Genomic DNA, 7,411 nt, shown 5'->3' on the forward strand with positions numbered 1-7,411 from the left:
TCCGATGGCCTCCTTGCTCTTGTCCCCTTTGACCGATTCTACAGGATCTTCTTTCTTCAGCTTGATCTTCATCAACCAGGCATCCTCTTCCACGTTATTGGAGGAAGAACAAGACATGATGTCTAGCTCAGCAGATCTTACCAAAAACAACAGGAGAAGAAAAGCAGAGATTTCTCCGTGATACGGTGGTCAATAGGTTCGGGGGGTATATAAAGATATTTTATCTTGGGAAACAAGCAGACAGAAGAAAAATGGAGTCCGGAAGGTACCTGAGGTGGGCACAACCGACCTGGGCGCGCCTGGCAAGCCAGGCGCCAGGCGCGCCCTGGTGTCTTGTGCCCACCAGGTTCACCTTCCCGGTAGTTTCTTATTTTCCTAATTTTTAAATATTCCAAGACTGACAAAAAATATTTTTGCGGATTTTTCGTAGTTTGTTTACTTACCATATCACGTACCTCCTCTTTTTCACGAATATGGAGTCTTCTGGAAGGTCTCTTTTATGTGTTCTTCCGGTGTCATAGTTTGGATAGTATTTCTTTCAACATTAATGGGCGTACCTGAGATATAATGTTTGATTCGTTGCCCAGTAACAACAGTCGGGTTAGTACCTTTGGCATTATTTATTTTGATAGATCTAGATAGATAAACTCCTCGATAACATAGGGTCCTTCCCATTTGGAGAGGAGTTTTCATGCAAAGAATTTGAAACGAGAGTTGTACAAAAGAACATATTCTCCAACTTTGAACTCACGCTTTTGGATTCTTTTTTTATTATGCCATCTTTTAACTCTTTCTTTAAATAACTTGGCATTTTCATAAGCTTGGGTTCTCCGTTCTTTTAATGAACTAATATCAAATAACCTCTTTTCACCATCAAGTTTAAAATCATGGTTCAGTTCTTTGATTGCCCAGTAAGCTTTATGTTCTAACTCAAGAGGCAAATGATAAGATTTTCCATAAAACATTTTATAAGGAGACATAACCATGGGATTTTTATATGTTGTTCTATAATCCCAAAGTGCATCATCTAATTTCTTAGACCAATTCTTTCGGGACCTATTGACAGTCTTTTGCAAGATTAATTTTATTTCTCTATTGTTAAGTTCAACTTGACCACTAGACTGAGGATGATAGGGTGATGCAATTCTATGGTTAACATCATACTTAGCAAGCATTTACCGGAAAGCACCATGAATAAAGTGTGAACCACCATCAGTCATTAAATAGGGACTCCAAACCTTGGGAATATAACTTCCTAAGCATTTTAATAGAGGTGTTGTCATCATCACTACTAGTTGGAATAGCTTCTACCCACTTAGTAAAATAATCAACAGCAACCAAAATATGTGTATACCCATTAGGGGAAGGAAAAGGTCCCATGTAATCAAAACTCCAAACATCAAATGGTTCAACAGGAAGTGAATAATTCATAGGCATTTCTTGACGCTTACCGATATTACCTATTCTTTGACATTCATCACAAGATAAGACGAACTTACGAGCATCCTTGAAAAGAGTAGGCCAATAAAACCCAGATTGCAATACCTTGTGAGCAGTTCTGTCTCCCGCGTGATGCCCTCCATAAGCTTCAGAGTGACATTTCTAGATGATTTTTCACTGCTCATGCTCAGGTACACAACGTCTAATAATACCATCTACTCCTTCTTTATAAAGATGTGGGTCATCCCAAAAGTAGTGTCTTAAATCATAGAAGAATTATTTCTTTTGTTGGTATGTAAAGCTAGGTGGTAAATATTTAGCAACAATGTAATTAGCATAGTCAGCATACCAAGGAGTATTATGAGAAACATTTCTTGCAGCTAACTGCTCATTAGGAAAACTATCATCAATAGGTAGTGGGTCATCAAGGACATTCTCTAACCTAGACAAGTTATCGGCTACGAGGTTCTCTGCTCCTTTCCTCTCGGTGATATGTAAATCAAATTATTGTAGCAAGAGAACCCATTGACTAAGCCTAGATTTAGCATCTTTCTTTTCCATAAGATATTTAATAGCAGCATGATCGGTGTGAACAATAACTTTAGAGTCAACAATGTAAGATGTAAATTTATCACAAGCAAACACCACTGCTAAGAATTCTTTTTCAATTGTAGCATAATTTCTTTGAGCATTGTCTTGAGTTTTACTAGCATAATGAATAAAATTTAGTTTCTTATCAACTCCATGTCCTAGAACAGCACCAACAATATAATCACTAGCATCACACATAATTTCAAAAGGCGAGTTCCCGTCAGGTGGTTGAACAATAGATGCAGTAATTAAGGCTTTCTTGAACAATCATCATCAAAGACAAAAGGAACATCCTTTTGCAAAAGATTTGTAAGAGGCCTAGAAATTTAGAAAAGTCTTTGATAAATATCCTATATAAATCTCCTATAGAAATCCGTGTTGTAATATAACTTTTCTTGACCATAGTTGAAACATTAACATGTTCCTGCATCGTAACAGGGAAAGGTGGTTTCTCAATATAAGCAGTAGGAACAACTGGATCAACATTATAAATGATAGTTTCCTCTTTAGCTAGTACCGGTTCTTTAGTTTCTTCTTTAATTAATAGGTGGGTGATATTTAAACCACTTCTCCTTAGGGAGATCAACGTAGCAAAAGATTCAAAAAAGGAGGCTGCTATCTCAGAGTCAAGTCCATATTTGGTGCTACACTTTTGAAAAGCATCGGTATTCATAAAAGATTTAACACAATCAAACTTGAGCTTAATACCTGACTCTTTACCTTCATCGAGTTCCCAATCTTCAGAGTTGCGTTTAATTTTTACCAAAAGATCCCACCAGAATTCAATAGTCTTCTTCATAAAAGAACTAGCACAAGAACTATCAAACATGGATCGATCATTACGAGAAAGCCGAGCATACAAATTCTGCATAATTATTTCTCTTGAGAGCTCATGATTGAGGCATGAATATAACATTGACTTAAGCCTCCCCAAGCTAGAGGGATGCTTTTTCCTTCACGAGGCCAAAAATTATATATGTAATTCCGATAATGATGAACTAGATGCATAGGATAATTGTTTTGGTGAAACTCCAATTTCAATCGATTCAAATTCCAAGATCCAATATCATCGCATAGCCTATACCACTCCAATGGTTTTACCTTCAAAGATAAAGGGAAAACATTCTTCTTAAATTCATCTCTGGGTAAACCTGCAAGCTTAAACAATCCACAAGTTTCTTCCACATATATCAAGTGCATATTTCAGGATGTTCGGTTCCATCTCCTGCATAGTATTCGCTAGCAGTTGTTCTATCGTACCCGAAGGAATTTCATATTCAATATTTTCAGTAGGTGCAGTATGTTGAGGAGTAACTAATTGTAGTTCCGGTCAAGGTGAAGATACCCTGAACAAACCCCTCAAAGGATTGTTTTCCATAGTAACAAGTGAATTTTTCCTTACCAAGAGCACTTCACTCTCCGGCAACGGTGCCGGAAAAGAGCCTTGATGACCCAAAAGTATAGGGGATCAATTGTAGTCCTTTCAATAAGTAAGAGTGTCAAACGCAATGAGGAGCTAAAGGAAATGACAAGTGGTTTTCAGCAAGGTAATGTCTGCAAGGGCTGAAATTGTAAGTAGCGAGTAGTTTGATACCAAGATAATTTGTAATGAGCAAGTAACGGTAATGATAACAAAAGTGCAACAAGGTAGACCAATCCTTTTGAGGCATAGGACAGGCCAAAATGGTCTCTTATGATAAGCAAAGCGTTCTTCAGGGTACACGGGAATTTCATCTTGTCACTTTCATCATGTTGATTCGATTCCTGTTCACTACTTTGATAATTTGATATGTGGGTGGACCGGTGCTTAGGTGTTGATCTTACTTGAAAAAGCCTCCAACTTATGATTAACCCCCTGCAGGCATCCGCACCTAGGAGAAAAAATATTGAGAATAAGTTCTAACCATAGCATTAAACTTTTGGATCCAATCAGTCCCTTACGAAATAGCGCATAAACTAGGGTTTAAGCTTCTATCACTGTCGCAACCCATCACCTAATAACTACTCCACAATGCATTCCCTTAGTCCCGAATAAGGTGAAGTGTCGTGTAATCGACGTTCGCATGACACCACTAAGGGAATCACAACATACATACTATCAAAATATCGAACACATATCAAGTTCACATGATTACTTGCAACATGATTTCTCCTGTGACCTCAAGAACAAAAGTAACTACTCACAAGTGATAAACATGCTCAAGATCAGAGGGGTATTAAATAGCATATTGGATCTGAACATATAATCTTCCACCAAATAAACCATACAGTAATCAACTACAAGATGTAATCAACACTACTAGTCACCCACAATTACCGATCTATAGTTCTGGTACACAGATTGAACACAAGAGATGAACTAGAGTTTGAGAGGAGATGGTGATGTTGAAGATGTTGATGGACATTGCCCTGCCCAAGATGGGAGAGTTGTTGGTGGTGATGATGATGATGATTTCCCCCTCCCGGTGAGAAGTTCCCCCAGCGGAATCGCTCCTCCGGAGGGCAAAAGTGCTCCTGCCCAAGTTCCGCCTCAAGATGATGGTGCTTCGTACTGAAAGTCCTCCTCTGATTTTTCCTAGGTCAAACTAACTTATATACCAGAAGATGGGCACCTGAGGTGGGCTAGGCTAAGAACAACCCACCAGGGAGCACCTGGGGGGTAGTGTCTTGTGCTCACCATGTGGCCTCCATCCGGTGGTTATTTGCTCCAGTATTTCATAAATATTCCATAAAAATCGTCATGAAGTTCCAGCTCATTTGGAGTTGTGCAGAATAGGTGGCCTGGCGTAGCTTTTTTAGGTCCAGATTTCCAGCTGCCGGAATTCTCCCTCCTTGAGTGTACCTTGCACATTATGAGATAAAAGTCATTAGAATTACTCCACAAAGGAGTATTATGCATAACACATTATAAATCATAGTAGGTAAACATGATGCAAAATGGACGTATCACTCCAAGAATTTTATTTCTATATCACTGATAGAAAAGGAGCAGAGAACCTCATAGCTGATAACTTGTATAGGTTGGAGAATGTTCTTGATGACCCACTACCTATTGATGATAGTTTTCCTGATGAGCAGTTAGCTGCAATAAATGTTTCTCATAATACTCCTTAGTATGCTGACTATGCTAATTACATTGTTGCTAAATATTTACCACCTAGCTTTACATACTAACAAAAGAAATAATTCTTCTATGATTTAAGACACTACTTTTGGGATGACCCACATTTTATAAAGAAGGAGTAGATGGTATTATTAGACGTTGTGTACCTGAGCATGAATAGGGACAAATCCTATGGAAACGTCACTTCGAATCTTATGGAGGGCATCATGCGGGAGATAGAACTGCTCATAAGGTATTTCTGTCTGTGTTTTATTGGCCTAATCTTTTCAAGGATGCTCGTAAGTTCATCTTATCTTGTGATAAATGTCAAATAATAGGTAATATCGGTAAGCATCAAGAAATGCCAATGAATTATTCACTTGCTGTTGAACCATTTGATGTTTGGAGTTTTGATTACATGGGACCTTTTCCTTCCTCTAATGGGTACACACGTATTTTGGTTGATGTTCATTATGTTACTAAGTGGGTAGAAGCTATTCCAACTAGTATTGTTGATCACAACACCTCTATTAAAATGCTTAAGGAAGTTATTTCCCAAGGTTTGAAGTCCCTAGACATTTAATGACTGATGGTGGTTCACACTTTATTCATGGTGCTTTCTATAAAATGCTTGCTAAGTATGATGTTAACTATAGAATTGCATCACCCTATCATCCTCAGTCTAGTGGTCAAGTTGAACTTAGCAATAGAGAAATAAAATTAATCTTGCAAAAAGACTGTCAATAGGTCCCGGAAGAATTGGTCTAAGAAATTTGATGACGCACTTTGGGCGTATAGAACAACATATAAAAATCCTATGGGTATGTCTCCTTATAAAACGGTTTATGGAAAATCTTGTCATTTGCCTCTTGAGTTAGAACATAAAGCTTACTGGGCAATCAAAGAACTAAACTATGATTTTAAACTTGCTGGTGAAAAGAGGTTATTTGATATTAGCTCATTAGATGAATGGAGAACCCAAGCTTACGAAAATGCCAAGTTATTTAAATAAAAAGTTAAAAGATGGCATGATAATAGAATCCAAAAGTGTGAGTTCAAAGTTGGAGAATATGTTCTTTTGTACAACTCTTGTGTCATATTCTTTACATGAAAACTCCTCTCCAAATGGGAAGAACCCTATGTTATCGAGGAGGTTTATCAGTCTGGAGCTATCAAAATAAATAATGCCAAAGGTACTAACCCGAGGGTTCTTAATGGTCAATGAATAAAACATTATATCTCAGGTACGCCCATTAATGTTGAAAGCAATATTATCCAAACTATGACACCGGAAGAACACATCACAGAGACCTTCCAGAACACTCCAGAATCGTCAAAAAGAGGAGGTACGTGATACGGTATGTAAAAGGACTCCAAAAAATCCGCAAAAGTATATTTTGTCAGTGTTGGAATATTTAAAAATTAGTAAAATAAGAAACTACCAGTAAGGTGACCCTGATGGGCCCAAGACAGGCGCACCCAAGACTACCTTCTAGACTCCCTTTTTCTTCCATTTGCGTGTTTCCCAAGATAAAAAAATCTTTATATACCCCCTGAACCTATTAACCACCGTATCCTGGAGAAATATTTTGTTCTCTTTTCTTGTTGTTTTCCGATCAGATCTGTTGAGCCAGACATCATGTCTTCTTCTTCCTCCAACAACGTGGAAGAGGATGTCTGGTTGATGAAGATCGAGGTGAAGAAAGAAGAGCAAGGAGGCCATCGGAGATCAAACGCCGGTGGTTGAGACGGCCTGGCATGCCGAGGAGGAAGAAGAAGATATCCTTTGTAAGTGCATCTAGTGCCACCCCTAGTTGGTTTTGGAGTATTGACAACAAAGTTGGTTGAGGGACTAATGCGTTTGTGAGAATTGCAGGATAACGCAGGTAGTGTCCCTCATTGATTCGGTTTACCTACCGGAGATGACCCCTAAAAATGTATGAAGACATTGAAGAAAATGGTGGTATAAGAAGATATTCATATTGAAGACTATGACATGAGAACACATTGCGTGAATACTATGGAGCGCGAAGACTGTGTGGCTTCGTTGTTTTCTTTTCTTCTTTGTTGAGTCATAGGAACCACCGTACTATTATGTGGGGTCCAAGTGAACTAAGTCAGAGTGACTGAAGTGGTGCTCAACCCAAATCCTATGTCTTCAAGCAAAGACAATGAGAGCAAATCTTATCCAGAGCTGGATGAGTCAGCTTTGCTTGTAGCCCAAGTAAAGTTGTCGTGTGTGTTTGAAATCAGACCGTTGGAACACGTGTCAGTTCC

The sequence above is a fragment of the Triticum aestivum genome, chromosome 5B (assembly GCF_018294505.1).
Source record: "Triticum aestivum cultivar Chinese Spring chromosome 5B, IWGSC CS RefSeq v2.1, whole genome shotgun sequence".
In the NCBI taxonomy this organism is placed as follows: Eukaryota; Viridiplantae; Streptophyta; class Magnoliopsida; order Poales; family Poaceae; genus Triticum; species Triticum aestivum.